We start from the raw sequence: 22756 nt of genomic DNA, 5'->3' as shown, positions 1-22756 counted from the left end.
TTTTTTATTTCCGTCATTACTTCTTCCATGTATGGACTGAACACCAGGGGCGAAAGACTATGCGTGTCTTACACTCTTTTAAATCTGAGCACTTCGTCCTTGGTATTTCAGTCTAACTGTTCCGTCTTAGTTCCTGTACGTACTGTATATCACCCGTCTTACACAGTTCCCCATACTAGTGACAGAATTTCAAACGTTTTTTACAATGATCTCAATTACAAGACGTAGAGAGTTCAAAAATTTTTTCAGGCATGGCACATTCAGCGGAAGCTACCAAGAGACGATTATATCTTGTAGAGCTACCAAAACGGCAGGGAAGTGATTGTTACGCTTCATCAGAAATGGTTCAAATGGCTCTGAGCACTATGGGACTTAACTTCTGAGGTCATCAGTCCCCTAGAACTTAGAACTACTTAAACCTAACTAACCTAAGGACATCACACACATCCATGCCCGACGCAGGATTCGAACCTGCGACCATAGGGGTCGCGCGGTTGCAGACTGTAGCGCCTAGAACCGCGCGGCCACCCCGGCCAGCTACGCTTCATGGGCTGTGTTAATCACTCCAGACATATTCTACTGGATTAGGAGTAATAACGGTTCATTTAGAGGGGTAGTAATGGACAAATAGTGTAAGTAGGCTGTTTAGGTTCTTATTGGTAACGCCACGTGCCGCACTGTATGAAAATCACTGGCTGTGCCGTGTGCAGTCTGTGGCTAGTTTGCATTGTGTCTGCCATTGTAGTGTTGGGCAGCTGCATGTTAACAGCGCGTAGCGTTGCGCAGATGGAGGTGAGCCGCCAGCAGTGGTGGATGTGGGGAAGTGAGATGGAGGATTTTTGAGAATGGATAATCTGGAGGTGTGTCCATCAGAAACAGTACATTTGTAAGAATAGATGTCATGAACTTAGAAGATGCACAAGTCCACTAAAGAGACAGCTTACCCTACACTCGTTCGTCCTCTGTTAGAATATTGCTGCGCGGTGTGGGATCCTTACCAGGTGGGATTGACGGAGGACATCGAAAGGGTGCAAAAAAGGGCAGCTCGTTTTGTATTATCACGTTATAGGGGAGAGAGTGTGGCAGATATGATACACGAGTTGGGATGGAAGTCATTACAGCATAGACGTTTTTCGTCGCGGCGAGACCTTTTTACGAAATTTCAGTCACCAACTTTCTCTTCCGAATGCGAAAATATTTTTTTTGAGCCCAACCTACATAGGTAGGAATGATCATCAAAATAAAATAAGAGAAATCAGAGCTCGAACAGAAAGGTGTAGGTGTTCGTTTTTCCCGCTCGCTGTTCGGGAGTGGAATAGTAGAGAGATAGTATGATTGTGATTCGATGAACCCTCTGCCAAGCACTTAAATGTGAATTGCAGAGTAGTCATGTAGATGTAGAAGAGGGGCAGCAGCCTTTTCAGTAGTTACAGGGGCAACAGTCTGGATGATTGACTGATCTGGCCATGTAACACTAACCAAAACGGCCTTGCTGTGCTGAAAGCAAGGGGAAACTACGGCCGTAATTTTTCCCGAGGGCATGCAGCTTTACTGTATGGATAAATGAAGATGGCGTCCTCCTGGGTATAATATTCCGGAGGTAAAATAGTCCCCCATTCGGACCTCCGGGAGGGGACTACCTGAGTCGAAACAAGGGCCCGGGAGTAGACAACATTCCATTAGCACTACTGACAGCCTTAGGAGAGCCAGTCCTGACAAAACTCTACCATCTGGTGAGCAAGATGTATGAGACAGGCGAAATACCCTCAGACTTCAAGAAGAATATAATAATTCCAATTCCAAAGAAAGCAGGTGTTGACAGATGTGAAAATTACCCAACTATCAGTTATCAGGAGCGTGGAATGTCACATCCCTTAATCGGGCAGGTAGGTTAGAAAATTTAAAAAGGGAAATGGATTGGTTAAAGTTAGATATAGTGGGAATTAGCGAAGTGCGGTGGCAAGAGGAACAAGACTTTTGGTCAGGTGAATACAAGGTTATAAATACAAAATTAAATAGGGGTAATGCAGGAGTAAGTTTGATACTGAATAAAGCAATAGGAATGCGGGTAAGCCACTACAAGCAGCACAGTGAACGCATTGTTGTGGCCAAGATAGACACGAAGCCCACGCCTACAACAGTAGTACAAGTCTATATGCCTACTAGCTCTGCAGATGACGAAGAAATTGAAGAAATGTATGATGACAAAAAAGAAATTATTCAGACAGTGAAGGGAGACGAAAATTTAATAGTCATGGGTGACTGGAATTCGACAGTAGGAAAATGAAGAGAAGCAAATGTAGTAGGTGAATACGGATTGGGGCTAAGAAATGAAAGAGGAAGCCGCCTGATAGAATTTTGCACAGAGCACAACTTAATCATACCTAACACTTGGTTCAAGAAGCATAAAAGAAAATTGTATACATGGAAGAACATTGGAGATACTAAAAGGTTTCAGATAGATTAGATAATGGTAAGACAGAGATTTAGGAACCAGGTTTTTAATTGTAAGACATTTACAGGGGCAGATGTGGACTCTGACCACAATCTATTGGTTATGACCTGTAGATTAAAACTGAAGAAACTGCAAAAAGGTGGGAATTTAAGGAGATGGGACCTGGATAAACTGAAATAACCAGAGGTTGCACAGAATTTCAGGGAGAGCATAAGGGAGCAATTGACAAGTATGGGGGAAAGAAATACAGAAGAAGAAGAATGGGTAGCTTTGAGGGATGAAGTAGTGAAGGCAGCAGAGGATCAAGTAGGTAAAAAGACGAGGGCTAGTAGAAATCCTTGGGTGACAGAAGAAATATTGAATTTAAGTGACGAAAGGAGAAAATATAAAAATGCAGTAAATGAAGCAGGCAAAGGAATACAAACGTCTCAAAAATGAGATCGACAGGATGTGCAAAATGGCTAAACAGGCATGGCTAGAGGACAAATGTAACGATGTAGAGGCTAATCTCACTAGGGATAAGATAGATACTGCCTACAGGAAAATTAAAGAGACCTTTGTAGAAAGGAGAAAAACTTGTATGAATATCAAGAGCTCAGATGGAAACCCAGTTCTAAGCAATCAAGGGAAAGAGAAAGGTGGAAGGAGTATATAGAGGGTCTATACAAGGGCGATGTACTTGAGGGCTATTGTATAGAAATGGAAGAGGATGTAGATGAAGATGAAATGGGAGGTAAGATACTGCGTGAAGAGTTTGACAGAGCACTGAAAGACCTGAGTCGAAACAAGGGCCTGGGAGTAGACAACATTCCATTAGCACTACTGACAGCCTTAGGAGAGCCAGTCCTGACAAAACTCTACCATCTGGTGAGCAAGATGTATGAGACAGGCGAAATTCCCTCAGACTTCAAGAAGAATATAATAATTCCAATTCCAAAGAAAGCAGGTGTTGACAGATGTGAAAATTACCCAACTATCAGTTTATTAAGTTACGGCTGCAAAATACTAACGCGAGATCTTTACAGACGAATGGAAAATCTGGTAGAAGCCGACCTCGGGGAAGATCAGTTTGGATTCCGTAGAAATATGGGAACACGTGAGGCAATACTCACCCTACGTCTTATTTTAGAAGCTAGATTAAGAAAAAGCAAACCTACGTTTCTAGCATTTGTAGACTTGGAGAAAGCTTTTGACAATGTTGACTGGAATACTCTCTTTCAAATTCTGAAGGTGGCGGGTGTAAAATACAGGGAGCGGAAGGCTATTTACAATTTGTACAGAAACCAGATGGCAATTATAAGAGTCGAGGGACATGAAAGGGAAGCAGTGGTTGGGAAGGGAGTAAGACAGGATTGTAGCCTGAGAAAGCAATGAAAGAAACAAAAGAAAAATTCGGAGTAGTATTAAAATCCATGGAGAAGAAATAAAAACTTTGAGGTTCGCCGATGACATTGTAATTCTGTCAGAGACAGCAAAGAACTTGGAAGAGCAGTTGAATGGAATGGACAGTGTCTTGAAAGGAGGATATAAGCTGAACATCAACAAAAGCAAAACGAGGATAATGGAATGTAGTCGAGTTAACTCGGGTGATGATCAGGGAAGTAGATTAGGCAATGAGACACTTAAAGTAATAAAGGAGATTTGATATTTGGGGAGCAAACTAACTGATGATGCTCGAAGTAGAGAGAATATAAAATGTAGACTGGCAATGGCAAGGAAAGAGTTTCTGAAGAAGAGAAATTTGTTAACATCAAGTATAGATTTAAGTGTCAGGAAGTCGTTTCTGAAAGTATTTGTGTGGAGTGTAGCCATGTACGGAAGTCAAACATGGACGTTAAATAGTTTGGAAAAGAAGAGAATAGAAGCTTTCGAAATGTGGTGCTACAGAAGAATGTTGAAGATTAGATAGATAGATCACATAACTAATGAGTAGGTATTGAATAGAATTGGGGAGAAGAGGAGTTTGTGGCACAACTTGACTAGAAGTAGGGATCGGTTAGTAGGACATGTTCTGAGGCATCAAGGGATCACCAATTTAGTATTGGAGGGCCGAGTGGAGGGTAAAAATCGTAGAGGGAGACCAAGAGATGAATACACTAAGCAGATTCAGAACGATGTTGTCTGCAGTACGTACTGGGAGATGAAGACGTTTTCACAGGATAGAGTCGCATGGAGAGCTGCATCCAACCAGTCTCAGGACTGAAGACCACAACAACAACAACAATATCCGTTCAATGATACATCCTTAAGCCACCGTATGCCCGCGTAGTACCACTCTACTGGTCGACGACGGATCCAACCCCTTCCTCTATCAACAACATTTCCACCACCTACGTACTGCTTCCCACGGAGCGTATCCTTACATGGTCTCTATGTCCTTCTGATAGGCCGTGAGCAACCTAGCGGACACACACCTCTGAGCACTCCAACTAGTGGAGGAGTGTGTCAGCACTACCAACAGAGGAATGTAGATGAGCAATGAGGTGTTTGATTGTGATCCGTCCATCACCTCGAATGATCACCTCGAATGAGTGTCCGCACACTGCAACACTGCAGGTGTCACAGCTATATGTGGTCGGCAGGCATGGGGGAGATCGGACATGTTTGCGCGACCTTGTTGCAATGACGATAGACACCTCGCCCAACGACAACCCGTGCTTTTGTTCACTGCCAGGTCTCCATAGACATTCTGTAAATGCCCATTTATTTAATAGTATGGCTACGGCCCGCCGTCGGGCAGGCCGTTCGCCGGGTGCCGGTCTTTCAATTTGACGGCGACCTGCAGTCAATGGGGATGATAAGATGATGATGAGGACAGCACATCACCAAGTCCCTGGGCGGAGAGAAACCCAGCCGGGAATCGAATCCGGGCCCAGAGGATTGACAATTCTTCACGCTGACCATTCAGCTACCGGGAGCGGACATGCAAATGCCTATGAATATCTGCGATGCTCTAGTTTTCCGCCAAAAGAAATTCAATGACAGCTCTCTCCTTGGAACGGACCTCCGCTGTAGACACCATTTTGAAGGCTACGTATAGCGTCGCCTTTATATATTCAGGGACATATCAGGAACTGTACGGGCTGAAGCGCGAATATTCCACAATGTCTCACAACGTATTCCGCACTTTTTGAAGCGAAACTGACGGATAAAAGAGTGTGTTGCAATACCTTTGGAACGCACCTCGTACGTCTACATCTACATACCTACACCTTAAGCCACCATACCGTCCTTGGCAGAGGCACCTTATATTACCACTGCTCACTCATTTCCTTGTTCTACTTGAAAATTGAGCAATCGAAAAATGCTGTATGGTTACGTACGAACCCTGGTTTATTTTATCTTGCCTTCGGGGTTCTTAGGGGAAATGTACGTTGGCGGCAGTAGGATCGCTCTGCAGTCAACTGCAAATGTCGATCGTCTAAATTTTCTTAACAGTGTTTCTCGAAAAGAACGTCGTCTGTCTTCCATGGATTTCTATTTCAGTTCATAACGCAGCTACGTAATACTCGTGTGTTAATCGAACCTGCCAGTAACAAATCTAACAACAAAGATCTGAATTCCTTCTTGTCTTCCTTTAATCCGACCTGGTGGGGATCCCAAACACTCGATATCCTTTGTAAATGAGCTACATTCCTAGAATTCTCCCAATAACCGAAGGAGGTCAGTCACCTTCCCTGCTTCGACCTTAAGTTCTCGTTCCATTTCATATCGCTTTGCAACGTTATGCCTAGACATTTAATGAGAACACTATATTAAGCACCGTATTTGAACATATATGACTGTTTTTCGTAATTATCTGCATTATCTTACATATTGTAAGGTGGTCATGTCATTTTGGTTTTGGCATGTTATCCATCTCCCCCATGAACCATGGACCTTGCCGATGGTGGGCAGGCTTGTCTGTCTCAGTGATACAGATAGCCGTACCGTAGGTGCAACCACAACGGAGGAATGTCTGTTGAGAGGCCAGACAAACGTATGGTTCCTGAAGAGGGGCAGCAGCCTTTTCAGGAGTTGCAGGGGCAACAGTCTAGATGACTGACTGATCTTTCCCTGAAACATCAGCAAAAACAGCCTTCCTATGCTGGTACTGAGAGCTGCTGAAAGCAGGAGGAAACTACAGCCGTAGTTTTTTTCCGACGGCATGCTCCACTGTATGGTAAATGACGATGCCGTCCTCTTGGGTAAAATATTCCGGAGGTAAAATAGTCCCCCATTCGGATCTCCGAGCGGGGGCTATTCGGAAGGACGTCGTCGTCAGGAGAAAGAAAAGTGGCGTTCTACGGATCGGAGCATGGATCCATTAATCGAGTAGGTAGATTAGAAAATTCGAAAAGGGAAGTGGATGGGTTAAAGTTAGATATAGTGAGAATTAGTGAAGTTCGGTGGCAGGAGGAACAGGAGTTCTGGTCATGTGAATACAGGGTTATAAATACAACATCAGATAGGGGTAATACACGAGCAGTTTTAATAATGAATGAAAAAAAGGAACGAGGATAAGCTACTATCAACAGCATAGTGAATGCATTATTGTAGCCAAGATTGACACGAAGCCCACATCAACTACAGTAGGGCAAGTTTACATGCCAATTAGCTCGGCCGATGAGAAGGAGAAATTATTCAGACAGTTAAGGGAGCCGAAAATTTAATAGTCATGGGGGACTGGAATTTGGTAGTAGGAAATGGAAGAGAAGAAAATGTAGTAGGTGAATATCGACTGGCGGAAAGGAATGAAAGAGGAAGCCACCTGGTAGAATTTTGCACAGAGCATAATTTAATCATAGCTCACATTTGGTTTAAGAATCACGAAAGGATGTTGTAAAAGTGGAACAGACCTGGAGTCACCGGAATGTTTCAGATTGATTACATAGTGGTTAGACAGAGATTTAGGAACCAGTTTTGAAATCGTAAGACATTTTCAGGGACAGATGTGGTTGCTGACCACAACTCATTGGTTATGAACTGCAGAAACTGCAAAAAGGCAGTAACTTAAGCAGATGGAACCTGGATAAACTGAAAGAACCAGAGGTTGTAGAGGACTTCAGGGGGAGCATTATGGAACGATTGACAAGACCAGGGGAAAGGAATATAGAAGAAGAATGGGTAGCTTTGAGAGATGAAATAGTGAAGGCAGCAGAGAATCAAGTAGGTGAAAAGACGAGGGCTAGTAGAAATTTATGTGTAACAGAAGAGATATTGAATTTAATCGATGAAAGGAGAAAATTTAAAAATGCAATAAATGAAGCAGACGAAAGGGAATACAAGCGTCTAAAAAATGAGGTTGACAGTAAGTGCAAAATGGCCAAGCAGGATTGGCTAGAGGACAGATGTAAAGATGTAGAAGCATATATCATTAGGGATAAGATAGATACTGCGTACAGGAAAATTAAAGAGACCTTTGGAGAAAAGAGAAACACCTGTATGCATATCAACAGTTCAGATGGAAAACCAGTCTAAGCAAAGAATGGAAACCAGAAAGGTTGAAGGGAGATTCACTTGAAGGCAATATTATAGACATGGAAGAAGACGTCCAGGAAGATGATATCACGTAAGTAATGAGGAGGGACTGAACAGAATTGGGGAGAAGACAGATTTGTTGTTCACCCTGACCAAAAGAAGGGATCGCTTGGTAGGACACATTCTGAGACATCAAGGTATCACCAACTTAGTGCTGCAGAGAAGCAACAGATTCAGGGGGATGTAGAGTGCAGTAGTTATTCGAATATGAAGAGGCTTGCAAAGGATAGAGTAAAGCAACAGTAATGCCTTCCTCTGTACGTGAATGCACTTCACCTCATTTCTTCCCTCTTTCCCCCTCCTTAAATCTCCATTCCCCAAAACACGCTAAACTAGTAAACATCTACTTTACACACATCTGCACAGACCTTCATTACTATTGCCAATCCTTCTCATGTTTGTCATTATTATTTGATTTTTTTACTGTTATTATTATTGCTTATTATTGCTTTTTTCATAATCTGTATGTATAGCACCTGCTGTAAAAATACTGCCAGCATTTAATTTATTAGGTCTTAGTCATGTTTATCATTACATTTTTTTACTGTTATTATTATTGCTTTTATCATAATCTGTATGTATGGCACCTGTTGTAAAAATACTGCCACAATTACTTTATTAGGTTTTAGTCACTACTCTTTATTCATTTTGTCACTAGAGTAAGCTAATATTCTCATTTAAACTATGGTCATGATGTAACTCTGATGTGTGAAATGCTGCATGTGTGGAACACTGGTCCGATGTAAGAGAGGGCCTGATGGCCCTAATCTGATCAGGTTAAATAAATAAATAAATAAATAAAATGGAGAGCTGCATCAAACCAGTCTTCGGACTGAAAACCACAACATGTTATCGATGTGCACGTCAGAGAGAGAGCAAGTTGCATTACTGATAAACGATCTCTGGTCATGTCGTAATGCAATATTTGCCTCTGCGCAGTCTGATAGATTCTTAATTGAAGTGTGGTAAGCGATGGACGTATTCAGCATGCTGTGTTGACTTTTGATTGTTCCTATTAGATGAAGAATATTGTAAAAGACAGCAAGGATGAATAAAACGGATATACTGGAAAATGATGAATACATAAAATTTGAATAATCTTATGTTTTGAAGAGAAGGAGTTTGATATAAGATTGCAAAACTTCACAGGTAGGAATTATTATTGTCAGCTAGTTGACTTGCTCGGAGCTGAAAGAAAGACCACACCACTTCCATGAGTCATTCATTAACATATTAGTGATTAAGCTGTTTGATTTTCATAGAAATTGTCTAATGACATCGCACTCTTTTTAAATCATTGTCCACCTTGTTAAGCACAGTATGTGTGAAGAACACTTGAAATATTACTCTGTCTTTTTGAATATACAGCGTGTCTGAAAAATAACTCCATAGTTATAATGTATCCTGGAATAAGTACAAAGGGACGTACACTATTCTAGTTTGTGGTGTTTGATTCATCAACTCTCCAAGTTTGGCTCCCCTGCAGTTGGCAGGTCTGCTTGACCTTGAGACGCCACCAGTGCTTTTTTTTTCCTCTGTTCCCTCAATTCAGTCCAGGCGGACTTGCAGTGCAGTGCAGAGAAACTCAGCAACAATGTGTATTCAACAACAGAAAGCGCAGTGTATAATATTATTTGGCTCGTGAAAATTGAGTCAGTTATTAAAGTGCAAGGTAATTTTAGACGTCAGTATGGTGGTGAACCACCTGCAGCAAAAGCTATCCGTCATTGGCTGAAGTCTTTCAAGGAAACCGGTACTGTTTTAAAAGCAAAATCACCAAGTAGACAGAGAACTTCTGAAGATGTTGTTGAACAGACCCGTGTGTCGTTTGTTCGGAGCCCGAAGAAGTCATTTGCCAGATGTAGTCTACAAATAGCAGTGCCTAAAGGTACTGTGTATGATGTTGACCGTAAAAGACTTACCACGTTTCTTGTAGTGACCATTTTCGCAGCAGCTGTATATAAATTGCAGTTGTTTCAAAGAAAATACCTTTTTTGTATGCTGCACATCGAAATTTTTATTTTAATTTATGCACGCAGACGCGTTCCGCCTTTTTTACAAGGCATCTTCAGTGGGTGTCCTGATTACACATCTAATTCGTCTCATAAGTATATACAGGAAAATGTAATAATAATAATAATAATTATTATTATTATTAAGAATAAATAAATGAATAAAAACAGTAATAAAAAAAATAAAAAAGTTTTGTTTTATTTTAAAAATCTCTCTCCCCCTCTAATGCACACACACACACACACACACACACACACACACGCGCGCGCGCGCGCGCGCATTCACAAAACAGTTGAATGCAGAAAACTGAGAATGTTGGTAATACTTAGAAAAACAAATGAAACTCTGTATTAAAAAGATGGTAGTTACAGTGATGTGTAATGTAAACAGTGAACTGAAAGTGAACTGTAAGGTGTCCACCTGGTTGCCAGATGCGTTTTTTCAACAAGATGGCGCCCCACCTCATTACAGTCGCCATGTGCGTGGGGCTCTTGACACTCGATTTCCAAGAAGGTGGATAGGTATGGCTGGTCCAATACCTTGGCCACCACGACGCCCAGACTTAGCTCCAATGGACTTTTTCTTTTGAGGCCACGTAAAAAATGTTGTGCACAGTGAAAAGATCAGAGACATCAATCATTTACGGGAGAGAATAGCCGTGGTGGTTGCACAGTTACAACTGAAATGTTGGTGAATATGTGGCGCGAGAAGTGGAATATCGTCTCGACGTGCGCAGGGCATCAAATGGATCCCACGTTGACATCACTAACATTAAACAAAACTTGAAGGAATTCTCTTTCATGATATGTAGTCACTGATGTAATTTTTCATTAATTTGCTCATTAAATTTGTACTTAAAACTAGGGAGTACTTTTTCAAACACTCTGTATACTTCATTCTAAAATCGCTGTCTAGACATATCATTTCATAGCAGTTATTACTCTACCCATCCGACTGTTTGTCATTTCGAATATGTACACACATCAAAAAAAAGTTTTGCATCACCCCACTTCCCAGAACTCCTGAAGATAGACGTTAACTGTAGATATTGTACCACAGAAACAGTCCCTTTGACTATTCAGAGATGTCACTAAACCCGAAAAAAGATGTAAACAACCATGCATGAGCAGCGCCTCTTAGACGGAGGGGGGCCGACAGCCAGTCAATCCACCAGGAAGGTGGTACACGGCTCGTATTGTCTGTAGTTCAACCATGCCATCATGGTCAATACGCAGTTCGATCGAGTCCCCATTGTTACTTGTACCAGAAAGGGCTCTCAACAAGGGTAATGTCGAGGCGTCTGGGAGTGAACCAAAGCGATGTTGTTCAGACATGGAGGAGACCCAGAGAGACAGGAACTGTCGATGACTTGCCTCGCTCAGGCTGCTCAAGGGCTGGCTACTGCGCCAATGGATGACCGCTACCTATGGTTTATGGTTCGGAGGGACGGCAGCAACACCACCATGTTAAATAATGCTTTTAGTGCAGCCACAGGACGTGGTGTTACGACTTAAACTGCCGAATGGATCGCTCAGGATTGACATCACGTTTTCTTCACCCATGAGTGTCGCATATCCCTTCAACCAGACTATCGTCAGAGACATGTTTGGAGGCAACCCGATCAGGCTGAACGCCTAAAACACACTGCACAGTGAGTGCAGTAAGGTGGAGATTCCCTGCTGTTTTGGGGTGGCATATGTGGGGCCGACGTACACCGCTGGTGGTCATGGAAGGCGCCGTAACGGCTGTACGAGACGTGAATGCCATCCTCTGATCGATAGTGCAACCATGTCGGCAGCATGTTGACGAGGCGTTCGTCTTCATGGACGACAATTCGCGCCCCAATCGTCCACGTCTTGTGAATGACTTCCTTCATGATAACGACATCGCTCGACTAGAGCGGCCAACATGTTGTGCAGACATGAACCATATCCAACATGCCTGGGACAGATTGTAAAGGGCTGTTTACGGACGACGTGACACACCAACCGCTCTGAGGGATCTACGCCGATTCGCCGTTGAGGAATGGGACAATCTGGATCAACAGTGTCTTGAAGAGGTTGCGGATAATACGTCGCGACTAATACAGGTATGTATCAATGCAAGAGGACGTACTGCTGGGTAGTAGAGGTACCGGTGTGTACAGCAATCTGGAACACCACCTCTGAAGGTGCAATGTCTGGTTTTCATGAGCAATAAAAAAGGCGGAATGATGTTTATCTTGATCCCTATTCCAATTTAGAAATAGAAATCTAGTTTAGCCACTCCCTGCATGCTATTTTCTGTTGTGCTTTCGAGCAATCTGCAACCCTGTTTTCAAGACGCAACGTAAGAGGAAATTTTGATTGTTTTACTTCGGTCGTACATTTAACATAAAGACAAGTTGTATTCAGACCAGTTACAGTATAATTCAAATTAGGTTATGTTTCGTTAAAGGTAAGCATACGAGTTTGAGTTGGATAACAGCTGTGAGTACATCGTTTTGGTAACACTAAGACTTTTAGAGAGTGTGAGGTAATGTTGGGCTAAATTTCAGATAGGTACAAATATACGGGGGAGGTTACAATATTTCTACGTTTGGAGCAAGCTATCACTCATCACACCAGCTAGAAATTTTGTTAAAAAATGGTTCAAATGGCTCTGAGCACTATGGGACTTAACATCTCAGGTCATCAGTCCCCTAGAACTTAGAACTACTGAAACCTAACTAACCTAAGGACATCACACACATCCATGCCCGAGGCAGGATTCGAACCTGCGACCGTAGCGGTCGCGTGGTTCCAGGCTGAAGCACCTAGAACCGCTCAGCCGCCAACGGCCGGCGAAATTTTGTTCAAGTCATCCTGTACCCTCCCTCCTACAGTCACTCAACGACGACAGTTGCGCATACATTACATCGTCGTCAGCAAACAGCCACAGAATGCTGCTCAACCTGTCCATCAGGTCGTTTGTGTACATAGAGAATATGAGTGGTCCTACCACACTTTCCTGGGGCGCACCTGACGATATTCTTATTTCTGACAAACACTCGCCATCCATCGCCTATGTATTGGTTTCTATTACTTAACAAGTCTACGAGGCACTCACATACACTGATCAGCCAGAACCTACCTAATAGAATAGCCAGTAAGTCCACCTTTAGCATGGGTAACAGCGGCTTCGCATCGTGGCATGGAAGCAATGACGCCTTGGTACGTCGCTGAAGGGAGTTGGCACATCTGCACACACAAGTCACATAATTCTCGTAAATTTCGGGGAGAGAGGGGGTGGGAGGAGGAGAGGCGATTAACCCCAACGCCACATTGAATCACATCGCAGACGTTGTGTTCGCTTAAGACCAGATCTGGCGAAACAGGGAGCCAGTTCATCAATTTGAACTCACCACTGTGTTCCTCGAACCACTCCATCACACTCCTTGCCATGTGACATGATGCATTATCTTGCTGAAATATCCCACTTCCGTCGGGAAACACGGTCGTCGTGAAGGGGTGCACATGGTTTGCAACAAGTGTACGGTACCCCTTGGCAGTCATGGTGCCTTGCATGAGCTCCACTAGACCAATGGTTGCCTCTGAGTATGTTAGACACAGCACAACGGAGCCGCCGCGCCAGCTTATCTCTGTCCCGCATGATAGGTCTTACGGAGTTGTTAACCTGGAAGACGACAGATTCGTGCCCTCCCAGCGGCATTATGATCGTGCCCTCAGACTATGCAACGCTCTGCCGCTGCGCCAACGGCCTATGCCAATGGTCACGTGCCCATTTTAGCCATAGTTAACGGTGTAATGCTGTTGATATTGGCGTATGCACGGATCGTTGGCTGCGAAGGCCCATCGTTAGGAGTGTTCGGTGTACTTTGTGTTCAGTCACACTCGCACTTTGCGCAGAACCAAAGTCTGATGTTCGTTCCGCCACAGTTCGCCGTCTGTCTTGTTTTACTAGTCTGCCCAGCCTATGACGTTCGACATCTTTAGTGAGGGGTGGTTGCACAACCCCACGACCTCTGGATGTGGTTTCACATTGGTTGCACCACGAGTTGAACATACTCGCCATAGCCCTCCTTGGACAGCCGACAAGTCTTGCAGTTTCTGAAACACTCGTGCCGAGCCTCTGGGCCATCACAATCTGCTCTCTGTGATACTCAGATAGATCGCGCGCCTTCCCCCTTCTACATACGAACAGCACGTGTAAGGTGTCACGGCAAATCCAACACCTTCCATGAAAACACTGACATGATAAGCAAATCCAGCAGTATGTCCCATAGCTCCGAATAAATCGTGACATTAAATTAACCAAAGCAATACGATCAACGAGTGAGCAAATGGAATACCACAGACTAACACAAGAACGCCTAAATGCATGTCATACCTTCCCACCGTGAAACAGACGCAGTCCTGAGGGAAGAAACGAGAACAGAAGCCGAGGCAGAACCGTGTTAAGCTAGAAGGCCCTACGATAAGAGATAGACACCCACGTCGCCTGACAACCACCAGGACCACCCCCCAGCCCATGTTAAAAGCTACAGCCCTCCAGAAGAACAGTATAGATCTTACGATAACACTAAAAGGGCCACACCAGCCGCAAGTTTTAGCGTGAGACTTTTTCGCGTCTCTGTTACGTTGCAAACTTTAAAAAACATTGCCCCACTACGAAAAGTAAAACGTTTCTCATTGGATAGACAGAATTTTTGTAGGCGGAGCTTAAGGTTAACATTGAGACCCTGATTGGTCAGATGAAAACACAGCCAGATAGTTATTTTTTAAACCAACTTCGGTAAATTGTAGTAAGGAGCAGCTAGGAGAGTGTTGCTTCCGAGACGGCGAGCTGTATGGAGCTGCGCCGGCCGCCGCCCCTGACGAACACCGACAAGGTAATGAACACACGCGATGTCGCATAACAGCGCATAAAGCTTCACTCAGAACTGCAGAAGTCTCATCTGCTACACCCCCGTTTTGCGTAATACTAGTGTCGATCGTCAATTAAAGCTTATGGTATTCATATTTGGGGATCACAAATTTAGCATCAGAGGGCAGTGTGGAGGGTAAAAATCGTAGAGGGAGACCTAGAGATGAATACAGTAAGCAGATTCAGAAGGATGTAGGTTGCAGTAAGTACTGGGAGATGGTGAAGCTTGCACAGGATAGAGTAGCATGGCGAGCTGCATCAAACCAGTCTCAGTACTGAAGACCACAACAACAACTGCATTCATATTTGCTACGTAAGTTAAAATCTAAAACACGATGATTTTTCTGTTCTATAATTATTGAGAAGCCACATCAGCCACTGTAATTTACGACAAGTTAGATAAGTAATTAAAGATAATTGACGGTCACTGTAGACCATTTTGATAGTTATCTCTTTTGTGAAACTTAATTTAAACCTAGATTATAGATGTGATATGGCATAGGTCATCCTTCGATCCATTGTAGAACATGGAAACCCATTCAGGGAATACTCGTTCACATTTTTGTTGAACACAGTTGGTTTTTATCATCCTGTATTAAAACATTTCCTTTTATCAATAGTGCAATTTATAAACAATGTTTTGTGAGCAGAATTTCCAATGGTAAACTTAACTGCTTTTTCGACGTTATTTTACCAGCTAACTAAAAATAGGAAAGCCTTGAACCCCTTTCCACTAAATTTAGTTAGTATTAAGATTGTTTTACAGGGAGTGCAGTGGAACTGACGCTGAAATCATTAAGTATTTGGTTATATCATCGGTAGTCTCACTGAACTCTTCTGATCTCTACATGTCATGTGTGGTCTGGCGTCTCCTTACCAGCAACAGGTCCCAGGTTCAAACTAGTCAATTCCCTGAAAAACACGCTCAGAGCGTCATTGCGCGAAAGTGGTAGGGAGACACGACTTAGAACAGACAGACACCACGCAGAATGTTATACACGCTCACTGTAACTGCATGCACCATGCGTGGCTCTGACCGTCAGTCATTCCTCGCCAGATGACGCTGCTATAGCTTGGACGAGACTATATCGATAGGAGATCGGTGGTCATTATGTTCTGGTTGATCACTGTATATGGGAACCTATTCATTATGCTCGGATTCTCAGTAACAGATGGCTGAGGGGCAGTGTATCAAACACTTTCCTGAAATTTAGGAATACGGAATCCCCTTCATGCATCATTCGCAGAAGATCGTGTGAGAAGATGTCGAGTTCCGCATGAGCGGTAGTTTCTAGGCCCGTGCTGAATTCTGGACGAAGTTTTCTCAAGGAAATTTTTTATCTTACGCTATTCATTGTTCCCTGAACAAATGCTGCTATATCTGTGCAGTCTCGTCAGGCTACGACCCACAGTACCTTTTGGTCCTGCATGCCTCTGCCTGATACACCACGACAGCTAAGACGGTTTCCTAGCTTACGAGACACTCGCCAACGACCGTCACTGAAACCCACTCAGATTCCCCCTCCATACCTACCACAGCTTTACTCCATTTCCTTTCCAGAGCGTTTCCAATTTTTTGTAAATTTGTGGTAAGGTCTTATGGGACCAAACTGCTGAGGTCATTGGTCCCTAACCTCACACACTACTTCATCTAACTTAAACTAACTTACGCAAAGGATAACACACACCGAGGGACGGCTCGAGTCTCCGACGGAGGGAACCGTGAGGCCCGTGACATCCCCCAGGCTGTGGCTAAGCGATGTCTCCGCAATATTCTTTCTTTCAGGAGTGCTAGTTCTGCAAGGTTCGCAGGAGAGCTTCTGTAAAGTTTGGAAGGTAGGAGACGGATACTGGCAGAAGTAAAGCTGTGAGTACCGGGTGTGAGTCGTGCTTCGGTAGCTCAGATGGTAGAGCACTTGCCCGCGAAAGGCAAAGGTCCCGAGTTCGAGTCTCGATCGGGCACACAGTTTTAATCTGCCAGGAAGTTTCAAGTGACAATTACGTAATTCGAAAGTCTGGGTCCGGTTTTGGTTATAAATACCTACAGATTATGTTCAGTTGGGACCACGGAAAACATTGTATTTTGGACGAAATATTTTAAATAAAATGTTCAGCAATGTAGCAAACTATATTACAGTGCAGTATTACGCACTGAGTCCGCAGCTCGTGGTCGTGCGGTGGCGTTTTCGCTTCCCACGCCCGCGTTCCCGGGTTCGTTTCCCGGCGGGGTCAAGGATTTTCTCTGCGTCGTGATGAGTGGGTGTTGTGTGATGTCCTTAGGTTAGTTAGGTTTAAGTAGTTCTAAGTTTTAGGGGACTGAGGACCACAGATGTTAAGTCCCATAGTGCTCAGAGCCATTTTAACCATTTTTTATTACGCACTGGAGCAATGTAAACCAAAATTATTGCAACATAGAATACTCCATAAAATCTAACAATGTCATCTGAGGAGTCAAATTTTTTTCTTATCACGCAAAATTTCCTCGCATAACGCTAAAAAAAATTATTCCTCGTTTTCTAGCAGAAATGTGAATTTCGTTGGAGTCTATTTTTACTAAAATTTATAACCCTCTTTCAACTGAACTGAGGCCTCCTCTCAAGTTTGTAACCAACATTTGATCTATTGAACTAGGTTTAAAAAACCAGATTGCTCAATCTTTTTCTCTTGTTCACGCACTTCTATAAGCTCATCAACTGTCACCTTCTGACTGTGTAAATCAAGTAATTCTTGACGTCATAACCGCCCATCTCTAAATGTAGGTGTCTAGCATGATAGGCCATTTCTTCAATCACATTATCAATTTGATCAGGATCTGGTGCTTATTCCCCTGGGTTTCGGTGGTTTAAAAAATGGACACAGTTTTTTCCAGACACCATACTAATTTTTTTGTGAAACTCCATTCAAATATTGTCTAATAATTGCCACGGCATCTAAACCAATGCAGTGCTTCCAAATGTACACTCCTGGAAATTGAAATAAGAACACCGTGAATTCATTGTCCCAGGAAGGGGAAACTTTATTGACACATTCCTGGGGTCAGATACAGCACATGATCACACTGACAGAACCGCAGGCACATAGACACAGGGAACAGAGCATGCACAATGTCGGCACTAGTACAGTGTATATCCACCTTTCGCAGCAATGCAGGCTGCTATTCTCCCATGGAGACGATCGTAGAGATGCTGGATGTAGTCCTGTGGAACGGCTTGCCATGCCATTTCCACCTGGCGCCTCAGTTGGAGCAGCGTTCGTGCTGGACGGGCAGACCGCGTGAGACGACGCTTCATCCAGTCCCAAACATGCTCAATGGGGGACAGATCCGGAGATCTTGCTGGCCAGGGTAGTTGACTTACACCTTCTAAAGCACGTTGGGTGGCACGGGATACATGCGGACGTGCATTGTCCTGTTGGAACAGCAAGTTCCCTTGCCGGTCTAGGAATGGTAGAACGATGGGTTCGATGACGGTTTGGATGTACCGTGCACTGTTCAGTGTCCCCTCGACGATCACCAGAGGTGTACGGCCAGTGTAGGAGATCGCTCCCCACACCATGATGCCGGGTGTTGGCCCTGTGTGCCTTGGTCGTATGCAGTCCTGACTGAGGCGCTCACCTGCACGGCGCCAAACACGCATACGACCATCATTGGCACCAAGGCAGAAGCGACTCTCATCGCTGAAGACGACACGTCTCCATTCGTCCCTCCATTCACGCCTGTCGCGACACCACTGGAGGCGGGCTGCACGATGTTGCGGCGTGAGCGGAAGACGGCCTAACGGTGTGCGGGACCGTAGCCCAGCTTCATGGAGACGGTTGCGAATGGTCCTCGCCGATACCCCAGGAGCAACAGTGTCCCTAATTTGCTGGAAGTGGCGGTGCGGTCCCCTACGGCACTGCGTAGGACCCTACGGTCTTGGCGTGCATCCGTGCGTCGCTGCGGTCCGGTCCCAGGTCGACGGGCATGTGCACCTTCCGCCGACCACTGGCGACAACATCGATGTACCCAGTCGGCCTTTGGCTGTGGGGCGGTGCGGTACGTCCCGGCCGCTCCGTGTCGCGTTTCCGGGTGTGTTGTTGTTTACCGCGCCGGCGCGCTAGTGTTACGTATTGCCGTCACGTTCCTGACACACGATGGCTCTTTCGTATCGGAAAGCCACGATCAAGCTGCAGTTCGACACTACGTACTCTAGACCCAAGGCCCACGAAGTAGAGCGTTTTTTACGCGATGTGGTACATGTTGATCCTAACGAGCTGATCGGTATCCACTTATCTATTGTCTCCAGCGTCGTATATCTTAAGTTCACTGACGACGAAGCATGTGACAAACTTCTCAGACGCTCGACGGCAGGTTATCGGTTCTGCCACTCAGACGGAAACGTGGGTGTGGTGACGCTTGAACGTGCTGGATTGGGAATCTAAAATGTGCGCGTGTTTGAGCTCCCTTTTGAAGTTCCAGCGGATTTGGTCACCCTTGCTCTTCGACCCTATGGAACAGTTCTCGGCCACACGGCCGAAAAATGGAAGACCTTCGACACCTACCCTGTCCTTAACGGGGTGCGACAAGTCCGTATTGACCTGCATCGCCATATTCCTTCGTATCTCACGATCGCTGGTTGCAGGGCAATAATTATTTACGACGGTTAGCCCAGAACCTGCTCCGGTTGTGGCCAGACGGGACACATGCGTACCGAATGCCTGCAACGCCGTCTCGTGCAGACACCCTCGACCGACCAGATTCGTCCGTCGACACCGACCTCTCTGCCGATTACGTATGTTGCGGCGGCGAGACGGGAGACGCCAGCTGTATATGACGACCCCACTGTATTGGTGCGAGCTTTGGAGGACCCTGCAGTAGCTTCCACGGAGCCCCAAGCGTCTTTCAGTACTGATGCCACTGATGTCCTTTCGTCGGACCCCGGCGCACCGTCACAACGGCTCGCCGACGGTGCGATGGAAGTTGAAGCACAGGATGCAGCGTCCTCCCCTTGCCCTACGTCGGAAACAGAGGCGCGGCAGCGTAAGCAGAAATCACCCAAGCGTCATAAGAAGCGGCGCAAGACAACCGACGACGTAGAACAGCCCGAGGCGACACCGCTGGATGACGAGGTGCCTCAACCGCTCCACCGCGCCGACACAGGCGACCCTACCGTCTCACACGGTTCGACGTCTTCTCACACTACCGCTGGGTCTGGACCACATGGGGATGCGGGAGATCACCGCAGCTCCGACACCGGGGATGCACCCTTGCCTCCGTCTGCCTCTCGAGATCCAGTGGTGTCAACGTCCCTGGGCGACTGGGCGCAGGAGATGGAGTTGCAGGATGCGTTTCAGAACCAAGACGATGCACCGATGCCGATGGCAGCGTCTACGCGGCCGGCGACAGACGCCTAGGACGGCATGAGCACCTCTCGTCGCTGCCTAGCACTTCGCAAGACCGGCGCTCCACGTCACGACTACTGCCCCCCTGTCATACCATGGTCACCTCCCGAGACTTGATGGACCAGGCATACCGCCTCGCCACGATCAACGTCAATGGCATTACATCTGATGTCAAGACCCGTATGCTGAAGGATACGTTACGCGCTGCGGATCTGGACGTTGTTTTCCTTCAAGAAGTCCGATCAGGACTCTGTCTCGATGCCTACGGATATGACGCCTACACTATGCCTGCAGATGTGGGCGGCGGAGGTACGGCGATTCTACTGCGGGAAGGGATAATGGCCACTGATGTCTCCTATTTACCGTCGGCCCGGGGGGTCGCACTCACGATTGGTACGGTACGTCTGGTGAACTTATATGCTCCTTCAGGCACCGGCAAAAGGAGAGAACGGCGCACCTTTTTTGCCGAAGATATAGCCCCGCTCTTCCAGGGCAATACCGACCACTTGGTAGTAGGCGGCGATTTTAATTGTGTGCTCCGCCCATCCGACCAGGAGCCACACTATACCACCTGCCCGGCACTCCAGGCACTTGTACAGGACTTGGCCTTGTTGGACACCTGGATCATCCGACACGGCGACCGTCGAGCACACACCTACTTTACTAGTCACTCCGCGAGCCGTTTGGATCGAGTCTACGTCACCCGCGGCCTACGATCGGCCGTTGTCGACGCTGAGATGTGGCCGGCAGCGTTCACGGATCACCTCGCATATGTGTGTACTCTCACCCTTCCCCGCCAGCGCGTCCGCCGAAGTAGGGGTCCGTGGCGCCTCAATGTGGCCCTTCTTGATGAGATAAATTGCAGACGCGCAGTCGAGTCCACATGGAGCAATTGCCACCGGCGTTTACCCGCCTACCATTCTGTACTTCAATGGTGGTTACGGTGTGCAAAACCCGCACTGTGCCGAACATTAGTCAGCTATGGACGCGACCGAGCGCGCTGGTATACTGCGACTACTGATTTTTACTATACTGCGCTCCGCGAACTGGCTGTACAACCGCCGTCGCCAGAGCGACAATCAGCAGTACAACGCGTCAAGGCACAATTGCTTCGTATCAACGCCGTACGTCTTGCGGGTGTGCGGGTGCGAGCGAGGACGACTGATGATGTTCGTGGGGAACGACCTTCCCTCCACCATATCATTCAAGAACGCCGAAGACGCAAGAGGCAGCTCATTACCGAGGTTGAGACGGAGGACGGGCGACGCGTTGACGCACAAATGGGTATCGTCCGAGCGTTCACACAGTCATATAAACTTCTTTACGAGAGGGAGTCTCACATGAATGTAGGGGTCAGGGAAGTCCTATCTGACCTACCAGTCTCTCGGAACCTACAAGATGATGCTACGCTCTTGTCGGCGGTGACTTTGGAAGAACTGCGAGAGGCTCTGTTGCGTGGCTCTCCCAACAAAACGCCTGGCCCTGACGGCCTCCCTCTTGAATTTTACAAGCGGTTCTTTGATCTCATGGGCCCAATGTGGGTCAGGATGTACAGTGAACTCCTGGACGCCGATTTTCAGGTACCATCTGACTTTACTGAGGGTCTCTTGATCCCTGTGCCCAAACCCGGCGGAGGCCGTCGCCCTCTTGATTTTCGCCCGTTGACAATGCTAAACACTGACTATAAGCTGTTGACACGCATGCTCCGTGAGAGGCTCAAACCTACGGTAATGGCGGCCATTCACTCTGATCAAACCTGCCTCGGGGGCGACACGAATGTGTTTACGACTTTAAGCACCTATAGAGACGTGGTGGCGCTCATGCAAACTTGCCGCCTCCAAGGCGCTCTTGTTGCGCTGGACTTCGACCATGCTTTCGACCGCGTTAACCATGGTTTCCTGCGTGCTGTTATGGAACACATCGGTGTCCCGCGTCTGACGACGTCTGTTGTGCTTCGATTGATCCATGGGGCTGTCACGAGGATTATGATCAACGGCTGTCGGTCCGCCCCCGTCCGTGTCAACAGGTCCGTCCGGCAGGGTTGTCCTCTTTCTGCCATGCTCTTCGCCGTTGCCCTCGAACCAGCTCTTCACGGACTACGGCGACGCTTAGAAGGACTTACCCTCCGTTCCGTAACCTTTCGATGTGGTGCATACGCCGACGATGTGATGTTCTTAGCACGGTCTGGTGACGAAATACACACGGCGTTTTCCTGGCTCCACCAGTATGGGGCGGTGGCAGGCAGTGTGCTCAACCTTCGGAAATCACGCTACATGGAGGTAGGACGAGGAATGCCTGCAGGTCTGGCCGTACCTCTGACAAAGGTCCCGATGCTCAAGTGTTTAGGGATATCACTCCATCGACAAATACAACGCACGACGGCCTTTACGTATCGTATGGTCTTACGACGACTCCGTTTAGAGGCTCGTCTCAATAAATTCAGATCATTGAACATTTTGCAACGCGCCCAATACGTTAATGTGT

This window comes from Schistocerca gregaria, chromosome 5 (genome assembly GCF_023897955.1).
Source record: "Schistocerca gregaria isolate iqSchGreg1 chromosome 5, iqSchGreg1.2, whole genome shotgun sequence".
NCBI classification, from domain to species: domain Eukaryota; kingdom Metazoa; phylum Arthropoda; class Insecta; order Orthoptera; family Acrididae; genus Schistocerca; species Schistocerca gregaria.
The sequence above is the reverse complement of the archived record's forward strand: the minus strand, read 5'-3'. Positions refer to the sequence as shown.